The following is a 15,810-nucleotide window of genomic DNA, read 5'->3' as shown; positions in this document are numbered from 1 at the left end:
AAATAAATAAATAAAACCAGTGAGTAAAACCTCTCATTTTGTAAAGTAAACTGAGGCCCAGAGAAGGAAATGGACCGATTATGTTCAAATTTCAAATTCATGTCAGGGCTGGGTTCAGAGCCAAAGTTTTTCACATCCAAGACCAGGACTCTTGAGCTGTAGAGGGCCAGGAAGTAAGAATCCATTTCATGTCTTAAAGCTTACAATAACTTAGCTCACCAAAACTCCTTTTTCTTATTGAAATATCAGAGACTGCTTGTCAATATAATAAATTCTCTAGCAACTGAAGCAAAATGCAAACACTACTCTTTGGATTAAAGGCAAACCTGTGAAGTTAGGACAGGAAAGACATCCCATAAGAGAGACTAACGGCATTTGGGAGAAAGATACTTTAGACAATGGTATGATAAACTTTACCCTGATGCATGTATCTCAGTTACTTGCATCTCTAAGTAACTAAGATCCAGGGCTTAATCATTTACATCTCAATAGATCTTGTTTGTTAGACAAAACTATAGGAACTTCAAAGAGTGTACTTTGTATCAAGTCTATGAGCATTTTGAGGTATATACATTTGTCTCTCTGATCAATAAATTTTGAAGAGTTCTGCATTGTTCTTGTTGGTTTTCTGGAAGTCTTGGAGCATCCTTTGCTTCAGTTGAGTATTCACCATGAGAATAGCCAGGTGTTAAAGTCCAAATCCTTTAGTATCTTCTTCACAATCTAGTTTCCTTGCCTGGGGCCTGGGCTAGCTTTCTTAGAGGCCTTCTGGAGTCTTGATTTCAGTGGTGAAGTGCAGGCAGCCAGGCCAGCCACCATGAGGTTGATGAAGATGCAATGAATCTGTCTCTGAGTCCAGAGGGCTTGTGCTTCAGGCTCCAACCACCACAAAGGTGGACGATGGAATGAATCTGTCTCTCAGTCCCCTTGTCTTCTCTGTCTCTCTGTCTCCAAGCCTCTCTGTCTCCTGGGAGAGCCCCCACAATGGTGTGAGATGAAGTTAATGAATCTGGTTCTGTGTCCCACCCTGGCTGAGTTTGTCCCAGGATATATGCTCTATTACAGTTAAATCCATTTATCATACGCAGGGGTCCTCAAACTTTTAAAATAGGGGGCCAGTTCACTGTCCCTCAGACTGTTGGAGGGCAGGACTACAGTAAAAACAAAAACTTTGTTTTGTGGCCTTTAAATAAAAAAACTTCATAGCCCTGGGGGAGGGGGATAAACGTCCTCAGCTGCTGCATCTGGCCTGAGGGCTGCAGTCTGAGGACCCCTGATACTGAGTATAAGCTAATCATTATATCACCAGGGAATCATTATTTGTTGTAAGATTAATTCAATCATACTGAGCTAGAGAACTATTGTTCACCAAGTTAAACTAAATAAGAATTGTCTCATCAATTCCACTGAGTTAGCACCTTGTAAGAATCCTTATTTCAAATGTAAGAGTTCTGACCTATAACAGAGTTCTAACTGAATTCTTTTGCCTGGCTTCCTGACTTCACACCCTTCATTCACTACAGGACCTGGACCCCAACATGAGCTCCACCATGATGCTTAAAACAACTTTCTTTCTCCTTTTCTTCTTTTTTCTATGCTACAAACTTCCCATTTTTGCTCTCCAATGTCCCATCTCCCATTCTGTTGTGATAATAGTCACTTCTCAGGAAGGCACAGTTGAAGTTGCTACATGTCTGTCTGAGACGTCTGAGAGTCACCAGGTTTTGGGTTCCATCCTGGGAAAAGTTAGATACAGAGAAAACCTCATTGGGTGGGATGAGCACTTTTTGCTCATCGAGGAAGACTGAGAAGTTCTTTTTTTTAAAAAAAAAATTTAATAATTACAACTTTTTATTGACAGAACCCATGCCTGGGTAATTTTTTTTACAACATTATCCCTTGCACTCACTTCTGTTCTGACTTTTCCTCTCCCTCCCTCCACCCCCTCCCCCAGATGGCAAGCAGACATGTTAATTAAATATGTCACAGTATATTCTAGATACAATATATGTGTGCAGAACCGAAAAGTTCTCTTGTTGCACAAGAAGAATTGGATTCAAAAGGCAAAAATAACCCGGGAAGAAAAACAAAAATGCAAACAGTTTACATTCATTTCCCAGTGTTTTTCTTTGGGTGTAGCTGCTTCTGTACATCATTGATCAATTGAAACTGAGTTAGATCTTCTCTTTGTTAAGGATATCTACTTGATCAGAATACATCCTCCTCTAATATTGTTGTTAAAGTGTATAATGATCTCCTAGTTCTGCTCATTTCACTCAGCATCAATTCATGTAAGTCTCTTTAAGCCTCTCTGTATTCATCCTGCTGTTCATTTCTTATAGAACAATAATATTCCATAACATTCATGTACCACAATTTACCCAGCCATCCTCCAATTGATGGACATCCATTCATTTTCCAGTTTTTAGCTACTACAAACAGGGCTGCCATAAACATTTTGACACATTGAGTCCCTTTCCCTTCTTTAGTATCTCTTTGGGATATAAGCCCAGTAGTAGCACTGCTGGATCAAAGGGTATGCATAGTTTTATAACTTTTTGGGAATAATTCCAGATTGCTCTCCAGAATGGTTGGATTCATTTACAACTTCACCAACAATGCATGTGTCCCAGTTTTCTCACATCCCCTCCAACATTCATTATTATTTTTTCCTGCCATCTTATCCAGTCTGACAGTGTGTAGTGGTATCTCAGAGTTGTCTTAATTTCCATTTCTCTGATCAATAGTGATTTGGAACACTCTTTCATATGAGTGGAAATAGTTTCAATTTCATCATCTGAAAATTGTCTGTTCATATCCTTTGTTCATTTATCAATTGGAGAATGACTTGATTTCTTATAAATTAGAGTCAATTCTCTATATATTTTGGAAATGAGGCCTTTATCAGAACCTTTAACTGTGAAAATGTTTTCCCAGTTTGTTGCTTCCCTTCTAATCTTGTTTGCATTAGTTTTGTTTGTACAAAGGCCTTTTAATTTGATATAATCAAAATTTTTTATTTTGTGATTAATAACTATCTCTAGTTCCTCTCTGGTCACAAATTCATTCCTCCTCTACAAGTTTGATAGGTAAACTATCTTATGTTCCTCTGATTTATTTATAATCTCATTCTTTATACCTAAATCATGGACCCGTTTTGATCTTAGTGTTAAGTGTGGGTTCATGCCTAATTTCTGCCATACTAATTTCCAGTTATGCCAAAAGTTTTTGTCAAATAAAGAATTCTTATCCCAAAAGTTAGGATCTTTGGGTTTGCCAAAGACTAGATTGCTATAGTTGACTATTTTGTCTTGTGAACCTAACCTATTCCACTGATCAACTAATCTATTTCTTAGCCAATACCAAATGGTTTTAGTGACTGCTGCTTTATAATATAGTTTTAGATCAGATACAGCTAGGCCACGTTCATTTGATTTTTTTTTTTCATTTAATCCCTTGAGATTCTTGATCTTTTGTTCTTCCATATGAATTTTGTTGTTATTTTTTCTAGATCATTAAAATATTTTCTTGGAAGTCTGATTGGTATAGCACTAAATAAATAGATTAGTTTAGGGAGTATTGTCATCTTTATTATATTTGCTCGGCCTATCCAAGAGCACTTAATATTTTTTCAATTATTTAAATCTGACTTTATTTGTTGGAAAGTTTTTTGTAATTTTGCTCATATAATTCCTGACTTTCCTTTGGTAGACAGATTCCCAAATATTTTATGCTGTTAACAGTTATTTTGAATGGAATTTCTCTTTGTATCTCTTGCTATTGGATTTTGTTGGTGATGTATAAAAATGCTGAGGATTTATGTGGATTTATTTTGTATCCTGCAACTTTACTAAATTTATGAATTATTTCTAATAGCTTTTTAATAGAATCTCTGGGGTTCTCTGAGTATACCCTCATATCATCTGCAAAGAGTGATAGTTTGGTTCCCTCATTGCCTACTCTAATTCCTTTAATCTCTTTCTCGATTCTTATTGCCGAGGCTAGCATTTCTAATACAATATTGAATAATAATGGTGATAGTTGACAACCTTGTTTCACTCTTGATCTTACTGGGAAAGATTCCAGTTTTTCCCCATTGCATATGATGCTTTCTGATGTTTTTAAATATATGCTCCTGACTACTTAAAGGAAAAATCCATTTATTCCTATCCTCTCAAGTATTTTTATTAGGAATGGATGTTGGATTTTATCAAATGCTTTTTCTGCATCCATTGAGATGATCTTATGGTTTTTGTTAATTTGGTTATTGTTATAATGAATTATACTAATAGTTTTCCTAATATTGAACCAGTCTTGCATTCTTGGTATAAATCCTACTTGGTCATAGTGTATTATCTTGGGATGATTTTCTGTAATCTTTTTGCTAATATTTTATTTAAGATTTTAGCATCAATATTCATTAGGGAGATTGGTCTATAATTTTCTTTCTCTGTTTTCAACCTACCTGGTTTAGATATCAGTACCATGTCTGTGTCATAAAAGGAATTTGGTAAGACTCCTTCAATCCCTATTTTTTCAAATAGTTTATATAGCATTGGAGTTAATTGTTCTTTAAATGTTTGGTAGATGTATGTGCAAGAATGTTTGTGGCAGCCCTCTTTGTAGTGGCCAGAAACTGGAAACTGAATGGATGCCCATCAATTGGAGAATGGCTGAATAAATTGTGGTATATGAAAAATATGGAATATTATTTTTCTGTAAGAAACGACCACCAGGATGATTTCAGAAAGGCCTGGAGAGACTTACACGAACTGATGCTGAGTGAAATGAGCAGGACCAGGAGATCATTATATACTTCAACAACAATAGTATATGATGATCAATTCTGATGGACCTGGCCATCTTCAGCAATAAGATGAACCAAATCAGTTCTAATGGAGCAGTAATGAACCGAACCAGCTACACCCAGCGAAAGAACTCTGGGAGATGACTAAGAACCACTACATTGAATTCCCAATCCCTCTATTTTTGTCTGCCTGCATTTTTGATTTCCTTCACAGGCTAACTGTACAATATTTCAGAGTCCGATTCTTTTTGTACAGTAAAATAATGGTTTGGACATGTATACTTATTTTGTATTTAATTTATACTTATATTTATATTTAACATGTGTTGGTCATCCTGCCATCTAGGGGAGGGGATGGGGGGAAGGAGGGGACACATTGGAACAAAAGGTTTGGCAATTGTCAATGCTGTAAAATTATCCATGAATATAACTTGTAAATAAAAAGCTATTAAAATAAAAAAAAAGAAAAGAAAAAAGTAGGGAAAAATAATGTTTGGTGGAATTCACATGTAAATCCATCTGATCCTGGGGATTTTTGACTGAGAAGTTCTTGATGGAGACCTCTAAGCATGTGCTCAGGGTAAATGCAGCATTGCTGAACTTCTGGGCCACCTGCTGCTCCTCGGAAATAGAGGAGAATTGGTCAAGACGGATGTTGTCTTGAAGTTTCTTGGGCTTAAAGTGGGTATTTCCCACCCCTCGGAATACGGTCTGCTGAGAGTCCTCTTTACAGCTCTCAGGAGCCCTCAGCATCTTCAGGGCTCGTGTCAGGTAGAAATGCCAGGCCTTGAAGGGAAAATACTCCATGTAGACCTCAAAAGACCTGCCTTGTTTCCTCACAGCCGAGTTGAGCTCCCGATGTAAGGGGTTGGATGAGTTAGTATAGACCATGACAACCACTGCATGCTGGATCTGAAATCCTGGGGGCAGGGAGAGGTTCTAATAACTTTTCAAAGAAGCTGTGGCAGCCTGCCATGATTCTCTGAACAGCTTGTGCTGAGCCATCTCTTTATGAAACAGGATGGGGGCAACATGCTCCATGTCCTCCACACAGCCAGTGTAAGCATCATCAAAAGCATCTGGAGCCATGTCGAGGACAAATATTTTGCCTTTCATCTGTGGTGGGATAGAGGAGAAGATATGAAGAAGGTACTCAGGGTTTCTGGGCTTTTATGGTCACCCACAAGACTTTATTAATTTAGAAAACATATTGTCTCTCCCCACACCGAGTGATCTCTTTGAAAGCAGGGAGCAGCCTTTGTTTTTCTTTGTGTCCCTTAGATAAAACTAGGCACATGCAGAGTGCAGACCTTCAGCCTAGAAGGAAGGTACTTGCACCCTGAGGGAAGGGAGCAAGTCTTCTCCTGTCTGTGCTTGGCACAGAGTAGGCAATGAGTAAATGTTTGTTGACTGACTGACAATGGCAGGCAGTACAGTAGACCGGAAAAAGCACTGTCTCTGAATTCAAGACATGAATTCAAATTCTTCCTTTGATGACTATTGTCTTTACTTTCTTGTGGTTCATTTTCCTCAACTATAAAATGCAGCATCGAGGTAGCTTGGTGAATGCTGCTGAGTCAGGAAGACAGTTCAAATACTGCCTCAGACATCAGCTGTGTGACTCTGGGCAAGCCATAAAACCCTGTTTGCCTCAGTTCCTTAACTGTAAAATGAACTGGAGAAGAGAATGTCAAACCACTCCAGAATCTTTGCCAAGAAGACCTCAAATGGGATCATGAAGAGTGGGACTTGACTGAAAACATGACTGAAAAAGTCATTTTTTTGACTTGTTCAAAGGCATTGGGCTACATGGATTGTGGATTCTGTATATATGAGCAGGAAGTAACTAGCTCAGAGTTAGGCAGCTGGTAGTGTTAGAATTACAAATGGAATTCAGGTTTCTCCAGTAGTCATTTTACTGGGTTCAAAGATTCTTACCCTGCAGGAAAAACAGAAGATTTGCTCCCTTCTCTCAAAGTGCCTTCCTTCTAGCCTGGAGCTCTGCTGGTTTTATCTAAACTTTTCTTCTACTCTGGGGATGACTCAGGGGTTCAACACACAAGAGGTACTTGTAAACCATCTGCCAAGATTTACCTTCCTAGTTTGAGCTTACTCTACTCCCCTCTCCATATTCTCTTAGCCAGAAAATCCACACTCCTCATATGAGCAGTATTTAAGGCCAGATAAGTGGGTCTTTGCTCCAAGGCTCATAGGCAGACGGGTACTCTTACATGTATCAATAGAAAGTCATGAATATTTTGGCTGCTGGCATCAGATATAGTCATCCAGTCTATCAGGGGCTTTGTTTTTCTGTCTCTTAAATTACTTCTCAAATATTGGTGGGGCTTCCTCCTGCTTGATCCTTGATTACAGTATCCTTCATAGCACTGGAAAGAATCTTAGAAAGTCTCTTCTCATTTTTGGAAATAAGGAAATTGAGGTCCAGAGAAGTGAACTGATTTTGTCCAAGGGTTTCCCAGCTTTAAGCAGAAGGGGATATTTGAACTCATGTACTCTGACATCAGAATGGGAGTTGAATTTAGCTTCAAATATTTACTTGCTATGGGATCCTGGACAAGTCTGCTTCAATTTCTTATATATATATATATATATATATATATATATATATATATATAATTAAATATATATATATATACAGCCACCGTGTGCCCAATATGGAACTCAATCTCAAATCTTTCTAGCTGTGAAACCAACTCTCAGTCCATGACATCATATCCTAGGGGACTAAGAAGGGAAGTAAAATGAAAAAATAAAGTCCATTAATAAATAACTCAGTATCTGATAGTGGAGGTAGACTGAAGTGTTTACATTTTATCTTACTGTCATAAGTTTTCTGTTTCTGTTTTGTTTTGAGAAGGAGAATGATACTATAGCTATCCACTTTGACATGTGCCTTACTTCTGAATTTGTTTCTGGAGTTCAAGAACAGGTAAGGATTTAGTCCTGATTTCAGAGGTTTCAGAGACCAGAGTGACCTGGAGCACTGTGGGAAGATTTCCAGGAAAGGTGGAATTTGGTGAGGAAGAGAGGTGAGAGCAGAGCTCTCTAAGATACACTCAAAGGGCCCATTGCTCCAGCAGAGTTTGAACAAAGACAGTGGAGAAGAAATCTCCTCAAAAATGGTGAAAACCCAAGTGGAACTGACTTAGGGGAAAGCTGTTGCTGACACATCTGGAGTTTGGAGCTGGCATGTGGGCTCCAGGACTTTCTTAGTGTGAGAAACGGAAAGGTGGTGACCTGTATATGTGGGTTGGAGAGGGAGGGGGAAGCCATACGTGAGAGATTTGCTATGTGGTCTTCACATAGGTAACCACAGCAATGGTGAGAAAGCACATCATGTCCTGCTTCTCTGGGAGCTGCAGGAGCAAGATAACGAGGTTTTAAATGTTCTTAATATAGCACACTTTTTTTATTATAACTTTTTATTTTCAATATATATTCATGGGTGATTTTTCAGCATTGACCTTTGCAAAACCTTCTGTTCCAACTTTTTCCCTCCTTCTCCTCACCCCTCCTCCACATGGCAAGTAGACCAATACATGTTAAATATGTTAAAGTATATGTTAAATACAATATAGTACATTCTACTTTTTAAAGAAAAGGAATTATTTTTCTATTTATTATATTACATATCTATTTATTGTAATAATTATCATTTAACTTTACCCTTAGTAAAAAAAGAAAGTAGACTCAGAGAGGGTTGGTGGTATATTCAACATCAGAGAGATGGTAGATGTGTCTCTGCTCTTTATTATTTTAGCACTAAAGATCTATCCAACTCCTCTTGTCAGTGCTTCCTATATGCCAAGCCTTGAACCAACTAAAGAAGTAGTGAGGATTCAGAAAAAAACCTAACAATTGCTATCTCCCAAGAGCTGACCTTCTAATGAAAAATACAGCTTGTAAATAATATGTTCTATACAGGGTAAATGCAAGTTAATCTTAGAAGAAAGACCCTAACAGTTTGGGGGACTAGCAAGGCCAGCTTTAGAAGGTATGGAAGAAAGTCAATGCAAAGACAGAGTGCTATATCTGAGGAATTGCCTGCAAGTAGGGCTGGGGAGTGTGTGGAAAAGAATAAAATATTAGAAAGTTAGAACGATAGGAAGATGTCACATTGGTCAAATGGTAAAGTTTATTTTGAGTAGGAGATGGGACACTGATCCAAGGTTTAGAGAATCTCCCTGTTATTTGAGTGTAGGATAGAACAAAATGAGGAGAAGTTTTAAGCTGGAGGACCAACCAGAAGGCTATTTCAATAGTCCAGAAATGAGATGAAGCTGTTCTGAAGTAGGTGAATGAGTAAGTAGAGAAGGGGACACACACACACACACACACAGACACGCAAAATTATATATATATATGTATATATATATCCCTATGTATATGCCTATATGTGCATTATATATTTATACATATTTTTATTGGTATAATTTTTTCTAAATAATTTTTTATTTTTCTTCAATTATATGCAAAACCAATTTTTAACATTTTATTTTTTGATGCAATAGCATGATAAGAAAAAATTTTAGCATTCATTTTTATAAGATTTTAAGTTCCAAAGTTTTTTCCCTCCTCACCTCTCTTCCCTCTTGTCTTCCAAAGAAGGTAGAAAGTTTGATTTAGTTTTTATGTGTACTATCATATAAAACAAATTTTTCATATTAGTCATATTTGTGAATGAATAAACAGATCAAATGGAGAAAACTATAATAAAGAATAAAGTAAGTGAAAAAATATGCTCTGCTCTTTATTTAAAGTCCATCAGTTTTTTATTTAATTATGGCTGGCACTTTCCTTCTTGATTCCTTTGTACTTGGCTTGGATCGGTGTTGCTGAGAAGAGTTGAGTCGATAGTTGATCATTAGACAATTTTGCTGATACTATATTTTCCTTGTTCTGTTCATGTTGCTTTTCATCAGTTTGTACAAGTGTTTCCAGGTTTTTCTGAAATCTGCTTTATTCATCATTTTTTATTGTATGATAGTATTCCATTATATTCACATATCACAATTTATTCAACCTTTCCCAAATTGATAAGTATCCCCTCAATTTCCAATATTTTGTTACCATGAAAAGGACTGCTATACATATTTTTATACACAAAGGTCCTTTTTTTTTTTTTATGATCTCTTTGGGATACAGACCTGGGCAGTGGTATTGCTGAGTCAAAGGATCTGTAGTTTGATTGTCCTTTGAATAGTTCCAAATTGCTCTCCAGAATGGCTGGGTCAGTTCACAAGTCTACCAACAGTGCGTTAGTATCCCAATTTCACCACATCCTCTTCAGCATTTACAACTTTCCTTTTTTTTTTTTTGGTCATATTGATCAGTCTGATAGCTATGAGGTAGTATCTCAAAGTCATTTTAATTTGCATTTCTCTAATCAAAAGTAATTAAGAGCACTTCTTCATATGTGTATAGATAGCTTTCATTTCTTCATCTGAAAACTGCTTGCTCATATCCTTTGACCATTTATCTATCTTTTATATTTGGCTCAGTTCTCTCTATATTTGAGAAATGAGTTTTTTTTTTTTTACTAAACACACTTGTGTGTAAAGACAGTAAAGGGTTCCCTTCTTATTTCACCCCTCTGTTTCTAGATTATGTTTACCTTCCACACTTAATAGACTTTGCCCTCCTACTTCTATAGAAAACTGCACCTTTTGCCCTGGATTCACATGCTATAACTTCTTCACAATGTGCACCCCTTGGGTCCTTGGACACTTGACATTTTTTTATATAGAAATACAGTCCTCCCTACACTCTAGTTCTCCCTTACTCTTTTTTTTTTTTTTTTTTAATAGCCTTTAATTTACAGGATATATACATGGGTAACTTTACAGCATTAACAATTGCCAAACCTCTTGTTCCAATTTTTCACCTCTTACCCCCCCCCACCCCCTCCCCTAAATGGCAGGATGACAGTAGATGTTAAATATATTAAAATATAACTTAGATACACAATAAGTATACATGACCAAAACATTATTTTGCTGTACAAAAAGAATCAGACTCTGAATTATTGTACAATTAGCTTGTGAAGGAAATCAAAGATGCAGTGTGCATAAATATAGGGACTGGAATTCAATGTAATGGTTTTAGTCATCTCCAGAGTTCTTTTTCTGGGTATAGCTAGTTCAGTTCATTACTGCTCCATTAGAAATGATTTGGTTGATCTCGTTGCTGAGGATGGCCTGATCCATCAGGGACTGGTCATCATCTAGTATTGTTGTTGAAGTATATAATGATCTCCTGGTCCTGCTCATTTCACTTAGCATCAGTTCGTGTAAGTCTCTCCAGGCCTTTCTGAAATCATCCTGTTGGTCATTTCTTACAGAACAGTAATATTCCATAATTTTCATATACCACAATTTATTCAGCCATTCTCCAACTGATGGACATCCATTCAGTTTCCAGTTTCTAGCCACTACAAAAGGGCTGCCACAAACATTCGTGCACATACCGGTCCCTTTCCCTTCTTTATAATCTCTTTGGGATATAATCCCAGTAGTAACACTGCTGGATCAAAGAGTATGCGCAGTTTGATAACTTTTTGAGCATAGTTCCAAACTACTCTCCAAAATGGTTGGATTCGTTCACAACTCCACCAACAATGAATCAATGTCCCAGTTTTCCCACATCCCCTCCAACAATCATCATTATTTTTTCCTGTCATCTTAGCCAATCTGACAGGTGTGTAGTGGTATCTTAGAGTTGTCTTAATTTGCATTTCTCTGATTAATAATGACTTGGAGCATCTTTTCATATGACTAGAAATAGTTTCAATTTCTTCATCTGAGAATTGTCTGTTCATATCCTTTGACCATTTTTCAATTGGAGAATGGCTTGATTTTTTATAAATTAGAGTTAATTCTCTATATATTTTGGAAATGAGGCCTTTATCAGAACCTTTGACTGTAAAAATATTTTCCAGTTTATTGCTTCCCTTCTAATCTTGTCTGCATTAGTTTTGTTTGTACAAAAACTTTTCAGTTTGGTATAATCGAAATTTTCTATTTTGTGATCAGTAATGATCTCTAGTTCTGCTTTTGGTCATAAAGACCTTCCCTTCCACAGGTCTGAGAGGTAAACTATCCTATGTTCCTCTAATTTATTAATAATTTCATTCTTTATGCCTAGGTCATGAACCCATTTTGACCTTATCTTGGTGTACGGCGTTAAGTATGGATCAATGCCTAGTTTCTGCCATATTAGTTTCCAATTTTCCCAGCAATTTTTATCAACAGTAAGTTCTTATCCCAAAAGCTGGGATCTTTTGGGTTTGTCAAAGACTAGGTTGCTATATTTGTTGACTGTTTTATCCCTTGAACCTAATCTATTCCACTGATCAACTAATCTATTCCTTAGCCAATACCAAATAGTTTTGGTAACTGCTGCTCTATAGTATAGTTTTAGATCTGGTACAGCTAAGCCACCATCATTTGATTTTTTTTTTATTAATTCCCTTGAAATTCTTGACCTTTTGTTTTTCCATATGAACTTTGTTGTTATTTTTTCGAGGTCATTAAAATAGTTTTTTGGGAGTCTGATTGGTATAGCGCTAAATAAATAGATTAGTTTAGGTAATATTGTCATCTTTATTATATTTGCTCGCCCTATCCAAGAGCATTTAATATTTTTCCAATTGGTTAGATCAGACTTAATTTGTGTGAAAAGTGGTCTGTAATTTTGCTCATAAAGTTCTCCCTTACTCTTAACAACATTATTGTTATTCTGAGCCCCAGGTTCAGAGTTTCCTTATAGCCTTCCTCCTCCTAGGAAGCCAGATCGAAAGCCTTAGCATCCCCTTGGATTCTCCATTCTCTTTTGTTACTTGAGGAGTCATGAAATCCTATGTGACCTGGAGAATAGAAAGAGAGAAAATAGGAGGAACAGCTTTCTGGATAAAGATGATGAATTCTGATTGGTGGAAGATGATTTGATTGTTGGAGATGTTAAATATAAGGTGCCACTGGAAATTGGTGAATGAAAAAATAGGCACTACTTAAATGCTTACTGTATGCAAGCATTGTGCTCAGTACTATAGATTCAAATAGAAAAGTAAGAGAATCCTGGTTTTCAAAGAGCTTATATGCTAGTAATAATAGACCTAATTTGTTTGAAGAGACATACTGCTGAGTTCAAGGAATAGTTAATATTTTGACAGATATAGTTCATGATTGGGATCATGAGATCTTGGATTTTGGTGGGCCTTAGAACTCATCTAGGCTAATTTTCTTATTTTAGGGTTGACTTAACTCAAGTTGAGGTTCCCTGTGGTTCCCAAAATGGCAGAACTAAATTTGAATCCAGGGTTTCTTCCTCTAAACCCATCATTTTCCCCAAGTTTACTACACTCTGGGATTGGGACAGAGCATCATTTCATTGCTTAAGGGAACTCATGAATGAAGAAGGTCCCTTTACCAATTCAGATTGATATTTTCTCTGCAACTTAGTCTTAGAGTTGTTTGAAGCATTGAGTTGTTATTTGATTATGTCCAAGCTCTTGAACAGTCAATTGGTTAATAAACATATATTAAGAACCTACTGTGTACCAAGCACTGTGCTAAGTGCTGGGGGTACAAAGAAAGACAAAAAATAGTTCATGCTGTCAAGGTGATAATACTGTAATGGTGGAGAGTCATTATGTCAAAAGAAATTTTGGTTGGTCCTTTCCCTGGTCAATGAGGCAAACAGGATATAATGCAAAAAGACTTTGTTATCACACCAAGGCATCAAGCAGTTGTAATGTTGCTAGTTATAAACAGTGCACAGTTTTTATATAGAGGAATAGCTTCCATGGGTAAGGATAATTGATTGGTACATATAAGGGAGAGTTTTATGCTACATTAGTTTTGTCCTCATGTCTAAGTACACATGCAGGAAGATAGTTTCAGGTGACTCTTTCTTTCCAGACTGTTTGTGCATGTACCCAAAAGTCAAGCAAGATTTCAATATGGAATTATGTAGACTGACTGTACAATTATAGTTGATAATGGCATAGATCAAAGGTCTTTTTTTGTTTTTATTTTTTTATTTTTATTTTTTTAAAGACTTTTTATTTTCAAAACATATGCACAGATAATTTTTCAATATTGACCTTTGCATAGCTTTGTGTTTCAGATTTTCCCCTCCTTCCCCCAAATCCCTCCCCCAGATGGCAAACAATCCAATATATGTTATACATATTAAAATATATGTCAAATCCAATATGTGTAAACATATTTATACAATTCTCTTGCTGCACAAGAAAAATCAGATCAAAAAGGAAGGTAAATAAGTAAGAAAACAAAATGTAAGCAAACAATAACAAAAAGTGATAATGTTATGTTGTGATCCACATTCAGTTTCCACAGTCCTCTCTTTGGGTTCAGATAACTCTCCATCACAAGACCATTGGAACTGGCCTGAATCACCTCAGTGTTGAAATAGTATATCAGAATTGGCCATCATATAATCTTGTTGTTGCTGCGTACAATGTTCTCTTGGTTCTACTCACTTTAGTTAGTATCAGGTCATGTAAGTATCTCCAGGTCATTCTGAAATTATTATGCTGACCATTTCTCATACAAGAATAACATTTCATAACATTTTTATACCAAAACTTTTTCAGCTATTCTCCAACTGATGGGCATCCACTCAATTTCCAATTTCTTGCCACTACAAAAAGAGCTGCTACAAACATTTTTGTACATGCAGGTCCTTTCCCCTTTTTTTATGATCTCTTTGGACTACAGACCCAGTAGAGATACTGCTGGACCAAAGGATATGTACAGGTTGATAGCCCTTTGAGTATAGTTTCAAATAGCTCTCCAGGATGGTTGAATCAATTGACAACTCTACCAACAATGTATTAGTGTCCCAGTTTTCCCATATCTCCTCCAACATTTATCTTTTCCTGTCTTCCTAGTCAATCTGAGAAGTATGAAATGGTATCTCAGAGTTGTCTTAATTTGTATTTCTCTAAATAATAGTAATTTAGAGCATTTTTTTTCATATGACTAGAAATGTGTGCCACACATTTTGCCTATCCAGAAAACCAGGTACTTTAGGGCAATGGTCTGTAGAGTTTTCTAATCATGACATATTGATATTACCCCACTGTCAATGACTCATTGGATTTAGCCATCCAACCAAATCTGAGTCTATTTAATTATATTATCATCTACGTCACATCTTTTCATCTTCTCCATGAAAAAAGCATGAGATATTTTATCAAAAGGTATGTTAAAATCTAGGAAAAGTATACTGATAGCATTGATCTCATCTATTAATTTAGGAATATTGTAAGTTAAGTGAAACTTAAACAGTTTTTTTGGTAATCACTGCTTTTCTTTTTGATTGGGTTCAGAAGACTCCAGAGGAGAAAATGAGGCTGGTGACTTTGTACAATCCTAATTCACTTAAATCCAATTCATTTGCATGTCATGGCACCACCATCTCTCATGTCATGATCCTCTTCCAGAAGAAAGGTAAAAAAAGAACAACAGGAGCTGCCTCACTGGGCACCCAACCGGAACTGTCCATTTAGGGAAACACAGTCTTTTTGTTTCCTTTCTCTTTCCTTTCCTTTCCTTTTTTCTTTTCTTTTCTTTCTTCTTTCTCTTTCCTTCCCTGTGTCCATATAGGGTATCATATCCTTATCTATGGGTGCTCTATTCAAAGAAATGTAAATTTTGATTATCTAAACCTTGTAAGATTTCCTGTGGATTATGGGCTAGGATCATGAGTCACTCTAGCTCTCATTGATTGATCATCAGTAGATCCCAGGCCAAACCCCACTTAGTTATTGTTTGGGGACTGATTGGTTGAAAGTGAATGTAAATAGCAATTGTTTCTGTTTTGACCAGAAAACCCAAGTTTCTTCCCCTCTCAGATTGTCCTTTTTTTTTTTTTTTTTTTTTTTTTTTTTTTTTTAGCCTGGGTAAAAGGGTTTTTAGCCTGTCTCATTTCTTATCTAGCCTTGATCACTTGTTTTA

At 36.5% G+C, this 15,810-nt stretch overlaps 1 pseudogene; it reads right to left on the bottom strand.

Annotated features, from left to right (window-relative positions):
- Positions 1–314: 314 nt before the first annotated feature.
- LOC116422605 lies at positions 315–5,923 on the bottom strand (annotated as a pseudogene).
- Between the last annotated feature and the right edge of the window lie 9,887 nt (positions 5,924–15,810).

Source organism: Sarcophilus harrisii, chromosome 3 (genome assembly GCF_902635505.1).
Source record: "Sarcophilus harrisii chromosome 3, mSarHar1.11, whole genome shotgun sequence".
Taxonomy (NCBI): Eukaryota; Metazoa; Chordata; class Mammalia; order Dasyuromorphia; family Dasyuridae; genus Sarcophilus; species Sarcophilus harrisii.
Note: the sequence above shows the minus strand (reverse complement) of the source record. Positions and strands in the feature narration are given on the sequence as shown.